The sequence below is a fragment of the Musca domestica genome, unplaced genomic scaffold (assembly GCF_030504385.1).
Source record: "Musca domestica strain aabys unplaced genomic scaffold, Musca_domestica.polishedcontigs.V.1.1 345, whole genome shotgun sequence".
Lineage (NCBI taxonomy): Eukaryota > Metazoa > Arthropoda > Insecta > Diptera > Muscidae > Musca > Musca domestica.
Window position 1 is genome coordinate 1 of NW_026712314.1, and position 22,562 is coordinate 22,562.

General features: G+C 33.4%; 1 protein-coding gene and 1 pseudogene across 1 annotated transcript in view; both read left to right on the plus strand.

Moving 5' to 3' along the window:
- The first annotated feature begins 149 nt into the window (after window positions 1–149).
- LOC131803867 (ribonuclease P protein subunit p30-like) lies at window positions 150–1,730 on the plus strand (annotated as a pseudogene).
- A 1,532-nt stretch (window positions 1,731–3,262) lies between these two features.
- The window catches only part of LOC101899924 (uncharacterized), a 103,384-nt gene continuing 84,084 nt past the window's right edge, over window positions 3,263–22,562 (plus strand). Inside the window, 1 exon segment of the mRNA XM_059125657.1 lies at window positions 3,263–3,873. The gene's annotated coding sequence lies outside the window, so the exon portion shown is untranslated.

Genomic DNA, 22,562 nt, shown 5'->3' on the forward strand with positions numbered 1-22,562 from the left:
TTCTAAACAAAAAAAAACACGTGTAAGCCGGAAAAAACAATAAAAAATCATTTTTGTTCCAGCCAGACCAACAATCATTATTTTGCAAATTATAAATGAATTACATCAAATTCTTTTAAATAATGAATAATTTTGAAATATTTTAAACGATGGAAGAAACAAAAGGTTTCTATGATTTTTGTGTGCCCTACAACAAGATGAGAAGCTATTGAGAGCAATTTGCAATGAATGGGTGGTTGTAAGTAAATGTAAATAAGAAAAAGTTTATAATTAAAATAAAATTTTATAATCTTTTGCAGTGGCTACAAAACCATTGCCATCGAACAGGTGTTCGATCACAGCAAAAAGAGAATGTCAAGAGGGCGTCTGATATATTTCCGGAACCGATCAACCTCAAATGGCTGCAGGATGAATTCAAAAATAAATTGAAAATTCTACAAAGGCTGACAATTATTTATAGGGATGTGGCAGTGGCTCATGCTATGGTAGGGGGATGCAAGGGACAATAAATTTCATGTGAAATAGACAAAAGTGTATCCCAATCAAAATGCAACAGGAGTACTACCTCCGGGTGCTTATCATGGAAGATATCGTTCCAGCGGCTGGCTACCATGTTATTTTATGGATTTAAGTGAAATAGAAGAAATGTATTAACTTTGATTTCATCGAACAGACAGACTAGTGCAATAAGCAATTTATGTTTCCCAAACTTTTCTGGGATAGCTTGCTAAAAGGAAGAAATTAACATTCCGCTGTCTATATCTTTATCAGTTTTTATCAATGTTCCTGCTTTATACACGTTTACTTACTCCTACGCTACTATTCATTTAATCAAAAGATTATCATTTTTCTATTTTCCAGTGCAATTCAATGAATTTGAAGAAATTTAATTTGGTTGCTGGACAACCCAAAACTGATGCCTGCCTTAACAGTATGTGTTAAACTAATATTAGTAGTTTTTAAAAGCCATTAATTGATCCTATTTTCTTGCAGCATGTTGCACAACCTTTAATGGTGACTTGGTGACATTTGATGCCCAGGCGGGGGCACGTTATATGTTAATCGTAAAGCCTATCAAGTAGCCGTTAAACGAGGAATATTTTTCGAAATAAAATATTCACCACTGATTGTGGATACAAATTTTCGCAAGGATATTATAAAAATAGCCCACAACTATTTTGTGAGAGGAAAAATCCAAGAGTATTATCATTAGCAGTGGAGCAACAAATCCCTTTGAACTAAGGGGACCCTATGATGTGGCAAATTTTGTAAGTAAACAAAAAGGATTATTAAAAATTGGTTAAATTATTATTTTCCTCCTCTTGTAGGTCATTCATCTTGGTTTGTCTGAAGATCAAGGTAAATGTGCCATAGATCGTTTCTGTCGCCAATTGTTTTTGAGGGCAGGTAAGACTTGAGAACTTTTGTTACACATTGATGGCATTATATTACTAAAATTTTCCATTTTTTGTAGAATCCCGACGTATTGGTAAAACAATAATGTTTGTAAAATCCTCAGGGCCCATTGTATTCTCTGACTCATCATCTTCGGAACATGAAGAAGATGAGGGAATGCTAAATGCAGAAGAAAAAGAAGATCAGGAAGATGTCATTAAGTTTCCAAAAAGTTCCGATTCTGAACAAGAAAGTGTTGACAATGATGATGAACAACCAAATAAAAAGAAAAAACTTTCTTAGCAAACCTGAAACATCTGTTTTCATGAACGAGAAAGCTATATTTAGGAACTTTTTATAGTTTTGAAAAATTTTTGAAAAGTACTTCAAAAAATATATATTTAAAAAAAATAACATTTGTAGTTCAGAACAAGGTTCTCATAAGGTTGGCTAGGAAGACTACTTTTTTACAACGATTTGACAATAAATCCTCTGTTCAGGAACATACAGTAATCTACTCAAGGTGTACATACGGTCGGCCATGATTTTTAAATTTATTGAATGACTCCAACTCCAATATTGATTTGATAGTTCATTCTTCGACCAGATGTGCCGATTCGACTACCTGTATTCTTCTACCATGGAAACATTGATATGTCAACATTTCTTTAATGTATTTTTTAAATAAGTAGATCTTTTTAACAATTTTTACAAATTTGAATAATTTTTCAATCCACATTTTCATCTCCTGTATTCTTTCATCTACCTGTATTCTTCTACCATGAGTGTAAATAAGACTTAAAGTACGTTTAGATTAACGATTCAATATCATAGCATATCACTGGATTTATGGATATGATTTACGCTATGGAATTGACATTTGAAATCATGGTAGAAGAATATAGGTAGACGCATCGACACAGCTGCTGAGACAATGAACTGTCAAACCAATTTTGGAATTGAAAATGTTGAATGAAAATTATTTGAATTTATAAACATTGTTGAAAAAAACGAATTATAATAACCTCCGAAAGACGTCGTATAAGAAAACATATAAAAATCTATTTATATTTAAAAAAACATTTAAATTTTTTGACATATCAATGTTCCCAAGCGTTGATGCATCTACCTGTATTCTTCTGCCATGTTTGAAATCGAGTGCATTTTGTTGTCTAAATGTGCTTTTAACCCACAGTAAGAAGATTTATTGCTGCTTATTTTAAATCTGGTACAGCATTTACATACTAATACTGAAAAAATGGTTTTCATTTAAGCAATACAAAAAATCCAAGCGTAAACCCAATTGCTTTGTTAATACATCTCTTTCGAACGGAATCCAAGAACTTAAAACTGTATTAGCTCATCCAAATACATTGAAACATACATTATTTTCCTTGCAGAGGCTTATCAAAGCTAATGAATACTTATTTTAAACATTTTTTTTTCAAATAAATGAAAAATATGCATTTTATTTATCAGATTCTTCATCCTGTTTTTCTGTATTTTATTAGGATTTCTTATATTTTTTTAAATATTATTAAGAAGATCTTAGGTACAACTCTGTGTAAACACAATAACTGTAAACTGTTTCTAAATAAATTCGCTTTTAATATGCCATTTTGGTTCGAATAAATAAAAAATATAAATTTTATTTATTTACTTCTTTATCCTCTTTTTATGTATTTTATTAGGATTTCATAATATTGCTAAGGAGACCTTAAGCATACCTCCGTGTGAACACCATGAAGGTAAACCGTTTCTAAATCAACTCGCCCAAAAATACAACTCTGACACACAGCAACTTCCATCGTCGCTCTCAATATGCCGTGCAACGCCGTTACTCCACACGCCTCGCCCTCGATCTGTGTATACAACCCTGTTTTGGCTTTTAAAATGGAGGTCTTTGATGTTGTGCGTACATTAATCTTTAAGTGATGAGTACAAAAAAATTGCAAAAACGTAACTAAAAGTAAAAATTGCTGTAAAATTATTGAAAAATTCTCAAGTATTGAACAAAAGCAATAGAATGATGTTGAAATGAAGTGAATTGTTGGAAAATTTGTGAAGGAAAATGCCTTTGAAAGTTTGGGAAAATACATGAAGGAAAAAATTTTAAGAAGAAATTGATGAAGAAAAAAAAAAAGATTATTAGCACCAGCGGCGGCAGTGGCAGCAACAACAATACAAAAAAAAAACGGACAATAACGACGTCGTCTCTAAGTGTATTAACGAATGCCGCATCGCATACGACAATTATATTTGCCCACGAATAAAACGCGACGACGACGATATGGCTCTTATATGTGTATACAGTGATTCGATGATTTTTTGTGTTGTTTAATTGGGCTTGAGCAAATGATGATGGAAAAGAAATTAAAAAAGATATAATTACACGAAGCGGTTGGTGTGTGCTTTTTTTTGCAATAATATACATACTTGAAATCAGTACCAAAGGAAAAAAGAAGATGAAAAAGAATTGTAATGTTTGGAAAATAATTTTTTTTGGTGGAAAAAAGAAAAAAATGTTGCAAAGTATTGTTCAAACATGTGTGAAACCTAGAAACGAAAAAGAATTGAGCGAAAAAAGGAAATGTCAAAATCTAAAATTGAAGTCGCCGTCGCCGCATGTGTTTTTGTTTTACAAAGAAAAGAAAATGAAGTGTTTTGCCATACTGCCACCGGAGAAAAATAATTTCAAATGCGGAAGAGAATTGTGGGGTTGGCTTGCAAGTAAATAAAATAGATTTTGCAAAAAAAGAAATAAATAGCAGATATCGATAAATTTTTTGCATAATTGATTGAATAGTTAGTTCTGTATGTTTGCTGTGTCTGTCTTCTCTGCATATTTGTGAGTAGCGTGTGATGATAAAAGTGTGCGTGAGTGCGAACAACGTTAAATGTGTTTGTGTGTGTGTGCGAGTGTGGCTGCTTTGTCGGTTGCTCGTTTATGTGCAGTTGTTGGTGCTGTGCTGTTTTAGATGTGTATAGAGAAAATTAAAAATTTAGTTGTTTTTTTCTGTTTCAAGTGTCTTTTTTGTGACGCCGCGATTTTTCTTCTTTTCGTGCATATACAAAAAATGTAATTGACGTTGCTGGTTGTCATTCTCGTGGTTCTTTTGCCCTGTTTGTCTGCCTATCTTAACACTGGACAATCTTTATGATGGTATATTGTTAACATTTGATGGCTATTCCCATTTCATGTTGTGTTTATTTTCCTTTCAAACCATTATCATTTCATTTTGTTTCGCTTTTATTTCCTAAAAGTTTCAAGAAATTTGGTATTTTTCTTTTGTACCAAGAAATGTCAATGTGATGTGTGGTTGATTGTGTTTCTTTTTCGCTCTCGCCTTATTTTATTATAATTGCAGTGCTGCAAATTTTCGTACTGTAGTTATGTACACCAAAACAACATTTCTTCTTGATGGTTGCTGCTCTTGTTGTTTTTGTTGTTGTTGGTCATCACCATCCATGGTGTGGCAGCATTGCAATGTATCGGTTGCGGGTTGCTCGTATTTATATCTTCCTACCTACCTACCTACTTTACATCCCACCTTCTTGGTGCATTGATTACATATTTTATTTGAACATGATGAGATGTGCTTCTTCTTAGTCTTCTTTCCATTCGGTGGGTTTGAAGTTTATATTTGTGCTGTACACCTGTACCTTGGTTGGTTGTCACTGTGATGTGTTGGGTGACGACGATCAAGCAACTTCAGAGAGGGAGAGTATGTATGAGAGTGTCGGTGTTTGTGGTTCATTTGCGAGAGGGACGGGGAACGTACGTAACACCATTTACTATACCGGCTTATTTTTTGTTCTTGTATGTATGTATGTACATACATACACATGTGAAGACATGACCAGCTCAACTCGAGGAATATTTTGGAGTCATTAACTGGAAAAAAAAGCAAGTTAAATAAAAATTTAAAAGAGTTTGACGATGGATAAATTCTAAACCAAATTCCTTCTTTTAAGAAAATTCGATATTTATTAGACCTATGTCCAAAAGAATTGACAATCTTTTTGAAATCGCAGTCGTTGTAAATAACGTGGTAATTAAATCTCTTTAATGTTCAATTAGTAGTTTACTCTTTATAGCTATGTGAAATACAGTTATTTTATAATAACTACTCGCCACTGATCATTTTCTAAAGCTCACGGTGTCACTTATTCCAGTTTTTATTTTAACATCCGTCATGTCTGCGATGTGTGTGCGTGCGTGTGTTTGTTGCAAAAAAACAGGTACAGATATTTTTTGTGTTGTGCTAAAAAAAGAACAAGAGAAAACAAAAACCAAGTGTCCCATAAACACATTCACCGTGAAAAATAATCGAAAAACTTGAGCGATTTTTATTGTGAAATGAAATATACTCGGAACTACCAAAAACCATAGACCTACGTAGGAATACGATTTTGAATAGAAAATAGGTCAATGTTGTAATGGATGAAAATGAATAGGTTCTTAAGCCTTATCGATCTACTGCAGTCTTCTTAAAAATTACAAGTCCAAAAATATATATTTTTTAAAAACAATAGAGCAATATTATTCATATTCTCTACCACCAACAACAGAGCTATTTTACATAAATGTTTCCACTGTCTCGTGAAAGAAATGTCTTATTTTCCGCTATATTCATTCATTTTGCTCTCTTTTATGTAAAAATTAAATGATTTGCTTCCAAATTCTAAACCATTCCTTTTATTTATATACTGTTGTCATTTATTAATTTTATAATGACCATCAGTGGATTCGTCTCTTTTCAAATCTATAGATACCTGCTTTCATTTTGTCCGTTCCAAATCTCATAAAAACACGTTCCATGAATTTCCTCGTAAATATTAATTTTATCATATTTTTTTCATCAAATAATCAAATCTATTGTACAAATAGTGCATTGAGGTTTCACACATATTACCGTTTCATTCATTCACTCTTCTCATAACAATACTTTCTCTGTAATTTTTCTTAGTTATTTAATTCAGGTAGTAATGGGAAGATTATAGCATTTTCAAAAAAGCGGACTGCCTATTTAATTTCCGTATTATTACTGCATTTGTAATTGATCCGTTTGCTCATTGTTTTGTGTCGTAAATTTTCGTTTTGACATCTCAGAGAATTTTTGTCCCCTTCTCCTCTCACATAAATACTTTCACCTGTTCGGCACCGGAAATACATTTATAATCTCCTTCACTATAGTACTCTCAGAAAAATATGGCACATCTTGCCAAATGTAAACAATGCACATTTGACATGTTTCCCTAAACTCTCAATAATCTTAATTCCTTTTACATTTCTTTTCATAATTCTCCTAATACCGTAATTCATCAACTACTCTCAGAGATAAGTTCCTTTATTTTCAATTGTAATTGCGGTAATTCTTAATAATCTAAATACCTTTTACATTTCATTTTATATTTCTCCTATACCGTAATTCATTAATTATCGATGAGTACCTCTACTCTCCGAGAAAAATATATTTTCCTATATTAACTTCATTTATTAATTATCCATAAGTACCTCTACTCTCAGAGAATTAGATCATTTCCTTTATTTACAATTGTACTAGCGGTAATTCTTAGAGTTTGTTTATGTTGATACAGCAACCCTACTGATGTTTTAGAGTAAAACTCAGGTTACGGATCGTAAACATTACAGTAGTGAGTGGCATCACAGTTAATTGGTGGGAAATGGTGCTAACAACTGAAGTTGTTTAAAAAAAAAATGGCATTTAGCACAGTGCAAATAAAAAAAGTATTCTGTTTCTTTATTTGGAACTCCAACTTTTTTAATAAAAGTGGAGCTTGACTCTAGATGTTTATTTTTGACAAAAAAATCCATAATTTTGACAAAAGACATTATTAATATAACAATGTAAATATCGTTGAAATCAAGCTGTCTATGGTCATCATTGGCTTTTAGCCTCTATATAACGGTACCTCCCAATATTCGGTATTGTGATGATTTCAGCTTCATTTTTCGACAGAATGATCTCAAACATGACATTTCGAGTTTGTAACCGGCACTAATTGGCTATAGAGGTTCTCGTTTTCGTATGGTCCCATATAACTATAACACCTAAAATTTTACTTTTCCTGGAATTACTTTAAATTTGGGGATCGTAAGGGTACAATGATATCAAGGTAGGACTATGATACCATATGCTTTTAATTTTTTTTCCATTCTCTTGTTGAGAAAATATTCAAATTCAGGTGTTTTAAAAGTGCTTATGCTAAGGTATGCATGGTCAAAATTTAAAGTTTTTGTAGCGAAATAAATCTTTTGAGATGTACAGAACATGATTCTAAAAAGAGATTTTGACATTTCATTCAGTTTTCGAATTTTTTAATGATTTATTCAAAATCAATGCAACAAATTGTTTGGTTTTTTGATTGTTTTGATAGTATTTCTGACATTACAAAGCAGACAGGTAGACCTCTATACTTGCAATTTTCCATCCACGTCGATCCACGTCTTTGTATAGCCTCCTATATTTGGTATATTGAACATTTTAGTAACATCTTTCAAATCATCTGTCTTTTCCGGCAGATAATTAGCTATATTTGGTATTTTGGTGATATTTTAGCCACACTTTTCCCTGAAATTATTTGAAATTTGGAAATTTATATTTATTTGTTCACTTTGTTAATGAATTTGATAGAAACACACTTTTTGAGTTAATAATGAACTTGTACACTACTTCAACCTTCAACTCAGATTTCAAATTGATATGTGGCCAGGCCGCTTAACATTTTATTTTATAATATCATAGGTACCTTTCCGTGGGGAAAATGTAGTTTGAAAAAAAAAACAGAAAAAGATTTTGTACATTTTTAATATTTAAAGGCCTTTACATTGTGATAGGTTTTCCTGTATTTTTATTCATTCAAGTACTTTGTAAGTGAAAAGCAAATGAAATATATATTTTTTTAATTTTTAATGTATTTCAACAATACTTGTCTTTAAATTGATATGTTACCATGCCACTCTATTTAGTTAAAACTAACATATGATGAGAACAATGCGTGGCGAGAATATAAATTGGGAAAAAACCAGAATATATTTTGTTATGAGAATTATTGTATATATATTCAATACCTTATGACATAACATTGTGAGGGGCTTCCCCGTATTTCTTTATCCATTCAAATATTTTGTAAGTAAAAAGCAAGAAAAAGCTTAATTTTTTAGTTTTTAATGATTTTCAACAATACTTGCCTTGAAATTTATGTGTGGCCGGGCCACTTTATATTTTACCATATGCTACCGTTTACCAAGAGAAATAAGGGAGTAAGAGAGAATTTTGATCATAACGGAGCATACTTCTGACAGCGGTGGGGACGCTTTCTGTTTTAGTGGTTTATTAATTTAGGTGCGGTACACACTATTGAATGCATGGTGATATATTTAATTTATTTGGAATTTATTAAATTAAAATAATGATTTTTAACAGCGCTTGCCTTCGAATTGATATGTGGACCAGCCTCTTTATGTTTTAACAAATGATGAGAACATAACTACCGTTTTGAAAGAGAAACAAGTAATGAGGAGAGTGAATAAAAAGATTTTTACTAACATATGTTTATGCAAGTTCATCCTGATAATTGACCTATGAAAATTATATGGGAAATATGCGCTAAATTTATTTTGATTGCCAAAAACTTCTTTAATCAATGACATTTTTTTTTTAAATTTGAAGTTTTCTGAATTTTTGGAATTTGAGACCGTATTGACTGTCATTAATATCAGTTAGTGGTAGTATAAAAAATATATATTTTGTAGAAAATACCTGCATATTTATGTTAATTAGATAGGTACCTACTTTTATTTGTGAATTTCTCAATATTTCTGTATTTATTTAAACAGTTTTTTCCATGTCTGTTTTAATATAGGTACATGAGAAAATTGGGAAAAAGAGATAGGTAGACACTTCAAACGAATAAAAATCCATATTTGTTTCTGAGTAATTATGGAAAAAGATACAATAAAACACAACAACTACAAAACAAAAGTAAAGGCAAATAGCATTGATGCTACCACTACAACCAACCACCCCATGGACAGTCACTAATAATCGACATGGAAACAATAACCAACAAAAAATTTAAATAAATAGTAGCTACTTATTCTTAAAATTATTCTTCATTAGGTACTATACCTATTTCTCTTGTTTTTAGATTTTGCCCATGTAGACTTGAGTGTGTGTGTGAGAGATGGAGTGAATGAGAATTTAGTTTCGTCGATACAAGAGCAATAATAAATATTTTTGTATGATTTTTGTTTTATCAAAGATACATAGCTACATATGTACAACAAAAACAACACCCGACCATCTGTAGTTAGGCAATGGTGCTGGTCATACATGCTTATATTTCTACTGTGGCTATATTACAATTACTTTTTACTGCCTAGTGTTGTCCCTCTACCTAGTCATCGCCATCGTAGTTGTCGTTTTAGCTCTTTTTTTACAAATTGTCGCCGTTTGGATTTCTGGGTGTTTTTCTTTTCATATCTGCTACTACTTTAGCTACTTGTATTGTTTTTCTTGTTGTTGTTATGATTATTTAGTCGAGGTGTTGTTATTGTAGCTTGATTCCATTTTTTCTTCTCTGTGTGTCAATGTCTTTTTTGTTCGTCGTATCATCGGGTGTGTATGTTTTTATTTTCTTTTGGCGTTGCAGCCATTCAAGCTATTACTAGCAGACTGCCACTACTACTGCCACCATTGCAAAAATCAAATTTTCACCATCTTCTTCGCCATTTATTTGTAATTGTTGCCTGCCCTCATCGTCATGTCTTGTCGTCATCATCGTATGTCGTCGTGTATGTATACTAATTTTATTTTTAAAAAATAATAGATATTTATAAATTGCAATTTATGCATATCTTTGCAAAAATATTGAAATAATATTTATTGGCTGCAAAAATTAAGAGGCTCACTTTTTATTTACAATACTCGCAAAATTTTCTTAAAATTGTGAGAGTTTTCCATATGTTTTCATACATTTTATAGGTTGCATCCTATTTCTTTATGCATTCAAGCAGAATTTTTTAAAGGAAAAATCAGCAAAAGCACGATTCTTTATATTTTCTATGAATTTTAAAACTGCTACCCTTGAAATTGATATGTGGGCAGGCCACTTTATGTTTTAACATATGATGAGAACGTAAACACCGTTTTGCAAAAGAAATAAAGGAGGAGAGTGAAAAACTACATAAAGCAGAATGGCCACACATCAATTTTGCGTTTAAATTTATAAAAGTATTGCTCAAACTTATGAACAACGCATTTTTATCAATTTTTATACCCTACACTTTCAGGGCCAAATTATGCATGTCAGTCCGTGCGTCCGTCTGTCCATGTATTTTTCTGATCAAAGTGCAGGTCGCATTTATTATTCGATTGAAATGAAATTTTCCAAACAGTATTTGTTTGGCCCAAGAACAAATCCTATTGAAATTGGTGAGAATCGGTTCAAATGTAGATATAGCTCCCATATATATCTTCAACCGATTTCGGGTTTATTGTGCATCAAATGGCTTATATAAGTCCAAATTACCTGAACTTTGGTACATCCGACCGAATTCAGTCTAGAGACAAGTACATCAAATTTGGAGAAAATCGGTTCAGAAGTAGCTATAGCTCTCATATATATGTTTAATCCGATTTGGCGTAAAAGTCCCTTACATTCGTAATATGCATTCGAAAACAATGATATTTTGTGTCAGATATCAGATACAGTCCCGAAATACCTCTGTCAAATTGTATCAAGATCGGTCCAGATTTGGATATAGCTTTGATATATATCTGCAACAAATTTCAGGTTGACAATTTAGCGCACAGTTAGCTAAATTGCCAATATTAGTCAAAATGACCTGAATTTTGTTACATCCGACCAAATTTTGAGAAAATCGGTTCAGATATAGCTATAGCGCTCATATATATATTTCATTCGATTTGGTGTAAAAGTCCCACACATTAGTTGGGGTTTAAGGTGCCTCACATTCGTAATATGTATCCGACAACAATGATATTTGGTACCAGATATCTTATAAAGATTGGAAATACCATTGCCAAATTTTATGGAGGTCGGCTAAGATTTGGATATAGCTCCCATATATATCCTTCATCCGATTTCAGGTTCATTGTGGAAAAAATGGCTTATATCAGCCCAAATGAAGTGAATTTCGGGACGCACATTTCCAGTTGGTGGAAATCGGCTCTGATATATATTTTTTTAATATAATCCTTCTCGGAGACTAAAATGTCTCCGTCAAATTTGGTGAAAATCGATTATTTTATTTATTATATATTTTTGTGCATTCAAATGTTTTTCAAATTAAGGTACATTTTTTGTAATTCAGTGAATTCATTCAAGTAGCTATTTTGTATGATTAGAAACACGTATTTTTATTGTTTTTCACGATTTTAAACACCACTTCCCTTCAAATTGATGTGTGGCCAGGCCACTTTATGTTTTCACACATTATGAGAACATAACTACCGTTTTGCAAGAGAAATAAACGAAGAGAGTAATTAACACATTAATCCACATACACAGTTAACACAAGCATGCATGTTTACGGCAAAAAAAGTCTTCAATTTATAGATTTTGACAAAACAAACAAAAATTACCATTTTTTTCTACTGCAACAAATACCAAGTGAAGAAAACCAATAAATATTTTTTTACCCATGGATTTATACAAAAGAGAATTTAAAGGTAAGTAGCACACAAAATTATTTTCAATTTTTTATAAAATACATTTTTCAAACGCCATTATAAAACAAGAACAATATTGATGAAATACAAAATTTTGCAAAATCATTGGTGAAACTTCGAGAAATTTACGACAATGGTCAGGCAGAAAATGTTTTTTAGAAGTCGTGTTGTGTTTGTAATTATGTGTATCTTTAAATACAAATAGCAATAACAACAACAACAAACAAATAGCAACAAATATTCAGCCGACCAACCAGTCAGCAAAGCCAACCGAGATATTGCGAAAATGCTTGGCTGATTGTGTGCAGCAGTAGTAGCAGCAGCAGTAATGAATGTTTGTGTACTAAATCAGCAACAACAACAACAACAAAACAGAAAAACACTCGGCATTATAATAAAATAACAACAACAACAATCATATTTACCGATGGAATATACACGACATGCTTCTCGACTCGACAATAACGACGAGGAGACTTCTTGCTCTACACTCACTCAACCTCTTTGGGGATACCAAACAGAGCGAGTGAGTACAATATGAACGACGATGACGACGCTTAAACTCTGGTTGTCATGTTTGACGTTGTTGCTGTTATTATAATTTTGTTGCTGTTGTTTTTGTTAGATAGCTGCTCCAGTGGGCAAAGAAGAAAATAAAAGTCAAGCAAGCGATTCCATAAAGAAAATGGTTATAACCAGACAACTCGGGGTACGCATTGTTGTTATTTTTCTGTGTTGTTTTTTTTCTTTCTCACGAATATGTACAAGTGTTTCATGGTTTCGCAGCAATTTTTTCACCATTTTGAAATTTGTTTGTGTGTATGTTTTTTGTTTGGATTATCCATCTCTTGATTTTTCTTGCTCCACATAGTGGCCATATTTGTGTGCTCATTATTAAATGTCAGTGGGAATTATTCTCTTCTAATATAAATCAACTATTTTTGTTGTTGTTGCTGTTGTTGTCTGAATGAAAATTCTGTGTAGAAAAAAAAACGAGTAGCATTACGGCTTCGTGTTTTTTTTTTTCTTCCAAAGCCGTTATCTAGCCACCAGACATTCCATTCACCGAGCAATGCGTTTTGACATTTTTTTTACAGTTAAATGGGAATTCGCAATGAAAACACGTTTTATTTAGGTTTTCTGATATCTCACTATGGAATTTAGTTACATTTTAGTACCTCTCCCGACCCAAAAAAAAAAACTGATGTAAGAGTAGTCTTTCGCCCAAAGGTGGGAGAGAACATGACATTTGGGTGGCCAAATCAAAGCACTTCTTTTTTATTATTTTTGAAATTTATTCTAATTTCGCTACTCTCTCCCTCCCAAAAAAAAAACCTAAGACGGGGATGGGAATTTTAAAATTTCTTAAAAGGTAGGTAAAATTTTTAAAGCTATAACCATAGTATGGAGGGGGTATTAAGTTTGTCATTCCGTTTGTGACACACCTGAATTGTTTCAAATGTGGTATTTGAATTTCGTAATGGATTCTTCAGCCTATGACAGAAAATTATTATTGCAGGCCCTCGTTTTGGTATAGCCCCCATATAATAGTTACCTCCTTATATTCGTTATTTTGGTATTAGCGACATTATTCACCGGAATTGTTTCAAATTAGGTATTTGAAGTTCGTAATAGATACTACAGCTTAAGACAGAAAATTGTCTGTACAGGTCCACGTCTTCGTGTAGCCTCCATATAACGCTACCTATATTATTTTCATGATTTTTGCGACATTATTCACCCGAATTGTTTAAAATTGGTATTTGAAAATTGGTATTTGCATGTCAATCGGTCCATGCATTTTTGTCAATAAAATGAAGGCAGCATTTATTATCCGACTGAGATGAAATTTTCCAAACAATATTTGTTTGGCCCAAGGACGAACCTTATTGAGATTTGGTGAGAATCGGTTCAAATTTAGATATAGCTCCCATATATATCTTCCACCGAATTCAGGTTAATTGTGCACCAAATGACAAATATCAGTCCAAATTAACCGAATTCAGTCTAGAAGTAAGTACATAAAGTTTGGTGAAAATCGGTTCAGATATAGTTATGGCTTTCACATATATGCTTCATCCGATCTGGTGTTTTAAATCTTTCACATGCCTAATATGCTCTACACAACAACAAACTTTGGAGCAAGATATCAAATACAGCTCACAAATAAGTGTTTTAATTTTTGTCAAGATTGGTTCAGATTTGGATATAGCTCCCATATATATATCTTTATCCGATTTCAGGTTTTTTGTGCACCAAATGGCTAATATCTGCCCAAATGCAATGAAATGTGGCACATCCGATCGAATTAAGCCAATAAGCATGTGCTTCAAATTTGGAGAAAATCGGTTTAGATATACTTAGCTATAGCTCCCATATATACAGGGTGAGATAGAAAAACTGCAACAAAGTCAAACGCCATAATTTTTACTAAATTTTTTAAAATGAAAGCAAAAAATGTCGGAAATAGTATAAAATTTTAGAATAAGTTTAGATTTGTTCGAATTTGTCACCTTTGGCACGAATTATGGCCTTAAAACGGCAAATGAAACCGTCACACGCTAGCCAAATGTTGCTCTTGGTTCGTTTGTAAGGCGATTCATTGTTAAATTGTAGACCAAACAGAAAATATTTGACAATGAAACAGAACACGAAAAGTTCGTTAGCTATTTTCAAAAATATCTTAGCTACAAAATCTCCCTTCATAATTTTCAGTTACACAATTCAGAAAAGAAATTATCTCTATAATATTGTACAGGATAAATAAAAGAAGAATATTCATAAGTGTCTTTAATTTAATGCATTTTGGTATTTTTCTTTAAAAATTGCATTAATTTCCTCCATAACAATTCTTTTAATTTTGCAATTGTCATAGGTTTTTTCTTGTTCACCCGTAATACCTTGCAATTCAACATTCCCAGTCCTGTTTTACACCACCGTTAACAGCGTGCATTTTATTATTCTCTATGATTTTGTTATTCTCCTCTCTCTCACGTTTTGAGATACATGTGAGATGATGTGAGGCTGTTATTGTTGTGGGTGATGTGAGAAAAATTAATGGGGTGGGATGGGGTGTTCGTCGAAATGACGAAGTGGTGGTGGTGGTGTATATCGAGTTTAATCGTGGTTCGTTTGTCACTTTGTGTTATTTTTATGTTATCTTTCTTATTTTTATTCTTCGGTGCAAATTTATTGTTATGTGAAAATATTTGACTCTTTTTTTAGAGTTGTATTTGCCAAGCAAGCTCTCGGTTATTGCAGCGTTTATTGTTTGTCATAGGTATATAAACACGACGGCAGACAGAATGAACGAATTCACTTTGTTATGCATGTTTCGGTTTTTTATCGACTGTCAAACATTCCAACGTTTTGGTCTTTGCCAATCAAAAAAACATCTCATTTTCATGGTATTTTAGTCAACTACTATTATCATATTTTTGAAAATTTTAGTTTTATCCATTGCATTTTGTCATTGTAACTTTTAGTTCTAGTTTTATATACTATCTTTTTGTCATTGTAATTTTTAATTCTAGTTTTATACACTATCTCTTCTTCATCGTCCGTCTTCGACACCACCATCATAAAAATCGGCATAATATTTTTATCGCACTCAACCCCCCACATACGTATACACAAATCAAGTTGTGGTACTTGTTCTTGTTGGTTTGCCAACGCCGTTGCTTATTTGACGTTTATTTTAACGGAATTTCCTCCAAGTTGATTGTTGAGTGATTTTTGCTGTTCTTCTTCTTCTACTTCGTTTGTGTCTTTTTCTAAACGTCGCCATACAACACCTAGCACTAGCCATACACGAATGTATGTGTGAATGTTGTTTGAATTTTCTTTAGTCGCTAGCTCGCTGTGTCGCCATTATAAATTTAATTTGTGTTGTTGTTGTTGTAATTGTAATTGCATACACAAAAAAAGAAACTTATTTAATCATATACACACACATACATACACCCATGTATGCATATAAAATTGATATCCAAATGATTTGTGCGCTGTATTGTGTGTGTCGCCGTCGGCCAGCATTCAGCAGAGGTGCTGCAATTAATGGCTCTCACTCTCATAATACGACGACGATGACGATTTTCACGATTTTCTTCGGCAAACATTCTTTACTGTAGGTGTGTGGCAAATCAATGTGTGTCGGCGTGTGTGTGTGCACTTTTTTGTATTACTCTTGCTTTTTCTGCACATTTTTATTAAAAGTAATATTTTCGTATTGTGGGGGCATCACACATCTCTTGATCGGTTGATCGGCCGGTCGTGTCTTGTTTGTAATACTTTTACCACAACGAGACGACCTTTGCCCAAAACAAAAAGCATACGACGACGTCGTCGTATACTCTACCCAGTATCATCCATAACAAAAAACACAAACAACCAGGCCACCGACCTTCGTCGTCGCCGTCGTCGTTGAAGATGTGTGTGCTCTCTTCTTCTTCTTCTTCCTTATTCAAAAAACACTCATCTCTATGAACCGTTGAATGCACGCTCGCTCCATTGTATGCCAAGCAAGTTAACCAGCAAACGTTCACATGTCCGCCTATTTGCCTTTATGTCTGTCGGTCGGTCGGTCTGTCTGCCTGTCCGTCCGTCTATCCATCCGACCAACCGTCTGTTCGTTGTCTACTACCGTTGCCGGTTGTTTTTGTTGTTATATGCTGTTGTGTACTTGTCTAAAGTCTGGCGAGTCTCTGCACGTGATACGGTTTTTATTTATTTTTTTTGTTGCCTCATTGTTTTTATTATTCTTTTTTATTTTTATTTTTATTTCGTTTTCACTTTGTATATTTTTCTGTTTACTTTTTTGTTTTATTTTTCTTTTCCTCCATTCCGACCGACATGCATCGTCGTTTTTCGGAATTCCTTTTGCTTTTTTTTATTTTTGCTTATTTTATTTATTTCCCTTTTGTTTGTGCTTGCAGTGAGCCAGCACAATTGACTCGTGTGAGAATTGTGGTTATGTTCTCTCGCTCGCTCTATCTCTCTCACTCGTTGTGGACTTTGCGTCAGAAGCTCTTTGTTTATTTATTCATTCATATTTTGCAAATGATGAAGAGTGTTGCCTACTTGCAATTTAAAAAAACGCCAAATATAATTATATGTCAAAGATGAATGAATAAAATAAAGGAAACGGATTGCAATTAAAATTTAAAAGAATCGGTAGACAGATGATTATTTATTTCGATCATTTGCATTTTATAATAAAAAATAGGTATTTTGATGCAGAGAAAATTAATTAATAAAATAAAAATAATAAAATAAAAAAAAATAATTAATAGAAAAAATAATTTTGAAGAAGAAAAAACTAAAAATGTTTCAACATTTGATCCCTTTTTGTACGTACCAAAAAGAACAAATTTTCAATTTTTGGAAGGTGTTTCATGTTAATTGCCTTAAAATTTGTGCAATTCTTAGTATTAAATGCTTCCGCACGCTTTTAAATAATATCAAAAATCACCCTGTTAAAATTATTCCCTTAACAGCTCATTATATTGTTTACAAGCGTACAAAAGCATTACCGTGATACTGGTAGCGAAGCCCGATATCAAACAGCAACATCAGCAGAAATGTTTCAAAAAGTAAAGAAACGACTTGATCGAAACCCGCGCCGCGGTTGTCGAAAAATGGCTCATGAGCTGAACAAATCGCAATATTCCATTCGGAAAATATTGAAAAATGAGCTCGGGGAGGGATAAAGCCATGGAAATTCCAAAAAATGCAAAAAATTTCACCGCAACAGGAAGAAAGTAGACTCAAAATAAGGTTCCTCGTTTCACTTCCAGCGCACAATGGTCACCAAAATCTCCGGATACCAATCCATTGGACTATTGTGTCTGGAGTATTTTGGAAAGTACAGGTTGGCACTAAAAATACCAAAGTGTCGATCACCTCAAGCAAACGCTTCGCCGGGAATGGTTCAAAATACCGTAGAGCAACATTCGGGCAGCGTGTGACGGTTTCATTGGCCGTTTGAAGACCATAATTCGTGCCATAGGTAAATAATTCGATCAAATCTAAACTTATTCTAAAATTTGATGCCATTTCCGGCATTTTTTGCTTTCATTCAATAAAATTTTAAACAAAATGTCGTTTGACGTTGTTGCAGTTTTTTTATCTCACCCTCTACACTGTATCAAAAACAATATCAATATTTACTCCTAATTAACACAACAAGGCATCTTTAACTTCCGTTATTACTTGTTGTTGCTGAGAGAGGAGTATGGACAAATGGAGAATATTTGCCTCGCAAACAACCTCTCCCACCAAACGGCAATTATTTGTATCAAAACACAAATTAGCAAATGATTAACGCCATAGTTGGCATCACTGAATTTTTGATGGATTTTCAAAAGGAAATGTCAACCAATAACAAACAGTGTTGCTTACCTTGTTCTAGCCCATATTCTCTCTAGCAATGTGTTTTATTATATTTCCATCAAACTAAGAAAAAATGGAAAAAATATAACAAAAATAAATGATGACAGATCTCATTGTTTGTGATTCTGCAACTAAACCGTGGGGAGGGAGTAGTGGTTAGAAGTGGTGAAAACAAATGTTTGCTGTAAATTTTATCCGTTGATTTTTGTTGTTCAATAAGGTTTGGTGGCATTAGATGCATGGATGAACAGACGGATCACTGTTTTTTGTGTTTGTTGCCTGAGTTGGCTTTTTGGATTCTCTGGAAATTGCTCTGATGCTGATGAGATGCTGTTGCAGTTACCTAGTATCCAATTTCCCATTCATTCATTTTCTGCATTTATTTTTCATTATTTATTTCATTTCATTGTATGTATTTGTATTAAACAACAACAACAACAACAACAAAAACAAATACTAAACAGCTATAATAAATACAGCAACAGTAATAATAATAGCAACAGCAACCACATCAAATAGGTAGGTATGTATCCAAGATATTTAATATTTATAGGAGAGGTGAGAAGAGTTTGGCTGACTAGCTGGCTGGCTGGATGTTTGGTTGGCTGTTTGATTGCTTCAATGGTTTTGCTCTAGAAAATCGTTAAATATAAAAAAATCCAATCATTCGTCGTAGCTGCCGTTGTTGTTGTTGCTGTTTTTACTTTTTCATTTGTTTGTTGGTAGGTCGTTTGGTTGGTTGGTTGGTATGTTTGTTTGCGCCTCGTATTGTTTTTACTATTGCCCATCGTCGTCGTCGTCATCGTGGTCGTAGTCGTCGTTGTTGTCGTCGTCGTCGTTGGATGGATGGATGATGGTGTTGCTGCGACCACCAATGTTTGTTGTTGTTGTTGCCGTTCTTGTTACTGTTTCTGCTACTTTAGAGATACTTTTTTTTTGATTATATTTGATGTTAATTTTTTCTTTTGCCCAACTGTACTTTTTTTTCATTCTTCTCTCCTTGCTGCTGCCATTACCATTGTTATTAAATGTGTGTGTCGCATTGTGTGTAACAACCAACCAACTACTTATTTGTGTGGTGGCAATGGTGATGATGACTGAATGAATGAATTCTTCTTGTGGACTGACTGCTGTGCTTAACATACCTTTTAGAATGGCAACGTCTTTTTTTCGCCCTTCATTGACATGGAGACACTTTTTTATCTAAATTTAGCACTCAATGGCCAAAAATGTCTATTGGCGGATTTGTGTAATGCTGAGGGTTGGTTGGTGGTGAATGTTTTTTTTCAACCCACAGGAACCCAGTGAAGACCTTCGGAGACAAACAGCCTATAGGTCGAAAAAAAAGTTAATTTGTATAAAGATGGCCTTAAACATAGATGGATATAAATAATTAATAGAAAAACCTGGCGCCTAATCGGGGATATAATTAATAGAAATGGTTGGCGCCCAATCGTGGATACAATTTGTATAAAAGACTGACGCCCAATATTAAAAAAGTTCTGTTGGCCAACTGTTGATAATTTTTACAGAACTTTTCCAGCTCCCAAACCTTTGAAAGTTTAGGAAACCTTTCAAAAATCATGGATCATGAATTACCTTAACATGGTGTCTTTTAGAATTATAATTTTCATTATTTGGCTCTAAAATATACCTATTTTCAGTAAATGCAATTTTGAAAAAGTTCTATAGATAACCTGCCAAATGTCTTCTGTTCATGAAATCGCATGAAAAAAACATTGGGCGACAAAACTTCATGTATTGCATGCGTACGATTGGGCTCCAAAATTTCATATAAATTATACCTTTTTGGAATCAGAATCTAAAAACTGCCCTTATCATTGGGTGCCAGAATACGGTAAAATATATTTACAAAATATATTTGTTGTATATTTGTAGCGAATAAAACGTACCCACGATTGGATTGAATGTTGGTAAAATACTTTACCGATTGGGCGCCAGCTTTGAATTGGAAACAGTAAAAAATACGAAACTTATTCCAAAGATTGGGCGCCATTTATATATTATAAAAATATATTTGAGATTGGGCGCCACAAGTTTGCCTTAACATGTACCCAACGCCAGTTTAACGCTTGTTTTTCTATAAAACGCCATCATTTTTACATTTTTTTAACTTTATTTGAATGAAAGCAAAAAATGTCGGAAATAGCATCAAATTTTAGAATACGTTTAGATTTGTTCGAATTGATGTCCTTTGGCACAAATTATGGCCTTCAAACGGCCAATGAAACCGTCACACGCTGCCCGAATGTTGCTCTGCGATATTTTGGCCAATTCCCGGCGAAGCGTTTGCTTGAGGCGATCGACACTTTGGTATTTTTTTAGTACCAAGCTTGCTTTCCAAAATACTCCAGACACAATAGTCCAATGGATTGGTATCCGGAGATTTTGGTGGCCATTGTGCGCTGGAAATGAGCGAGAAACCTCATTTTGTAATCATTCTTGGGACAACGAAAGTTTTCTTATCGGAGAAAACCAAATTCGGCAGTTCACCACTTTCGGCAAAGCGAAGAAACTCTTAAGCTCTTTTGGGTCTGTTTTCTTTCCGTTGCGGTGTAAGATCTAACACATTTTGAAAATTTCAATGGCTTTACCACGAGCTCATTTTTCAATATTTGCCGAATGGAACATTGCGATATGTTCAACTCACGAGCCATTTTTCGGCCACTGCGATGCGGGTTTCGATCAAGTCGTTTCTTAACTTTTCGAAACATTTCTGCTGAAGTTGCTGCAGATGTTCCTTGCCGTCGGGCTACGCTACCAGTATCACGGTAACGAACGATGGTAAGAGACACAAACATTTAAATGCTGGAGTGCTCTAACGAAAACCACTTGTGGTTTTCCAGCCAAATATAATGAAATTACACTATAACGCTTGAAATCCATCTCGAATAACTTTTTTTCTGGAATATTCTCACCAAAAAGGCTTTTGTACGCTTGTAAACAATATAATGAGCTCTCACTGGCATAATTGTAACAGCAGTTGGACTAGTGGCTTAGAATTTACGGCAGTCTGAAGTTGGTTGCAGTTTTTTTATCTCACCCTTTATATATCCACGACGGGGAACCAGAATTTTGTATACCTCTTTTTTATAAAATATATTCAGAAATTTCCTATCTATAGAAGACGCTATATCTATCCCTTAATACCCAAAGATTGTCTCCTTCCTAGCTTAGCTTAGCTTCACATCAATTTGTGTTATGATGCCACTTCAATAAGCTGATCATAACTGATTTCGAGTACTATAGACACCTATCTCGATTAGACACAGGTTTCGTAAATCCAAAGCACCGTAAAGACGTTTTTTATTTTCCCACTGAATTTATTTATTTTCTACCAAAAAAGTAACGTTATTAAAAAATTTGTGGGGTAGACATGGTGTAGACATTTGCTACAAATATTCATTAGAGCGACTAATATAAAAATGGCAAAAAAAAACAAAGCAAAAACCATCTACTTTAGGGTTTCACACACAGAAAAAACCGAATAAATCTCATTTGATGTGTTTTTTTTTGTGTTGAGATTGTTGTTGCTGTTGTTGGTGTAATCAAACACAACACAACACAGAGTAGAGTGGAGCAGAGTAGGCCCCCCATAGCTAGACAGCAACACCAATCAACCGAGTCATTTAATTCGTCTCTCTCACTCATTAATTCCATGACTCTCATTCACTCATCTTTTTCACTCTCGCCAAATTGAAATACCTATGATTTTTTTTAATAAGAAGAGTTCATTGATCTCCCACTTTTTGTTACTTCTTTGAAAAGAGAAAAAATAACAAAAACAACAACAAATTCACAAACATCCACAAACAATTACAGCACAATTTTTGTTTTACTATTTAGTGGTATACAGTTGAGATAATGGGAGGTGAAATGTTTTTTTTTTTTTAACAAATGTTACAGATGTAGTGGGAAAAGCTGGCGCCCAAAGTGGGAAATTTTGAAAAGAAATTATGTGTGGCGCCCAATCGTGCAAATCCGGTGTAAAAGATTTTTGAGTCCAATCATTTGAATATTTGTCGACGGGCATAT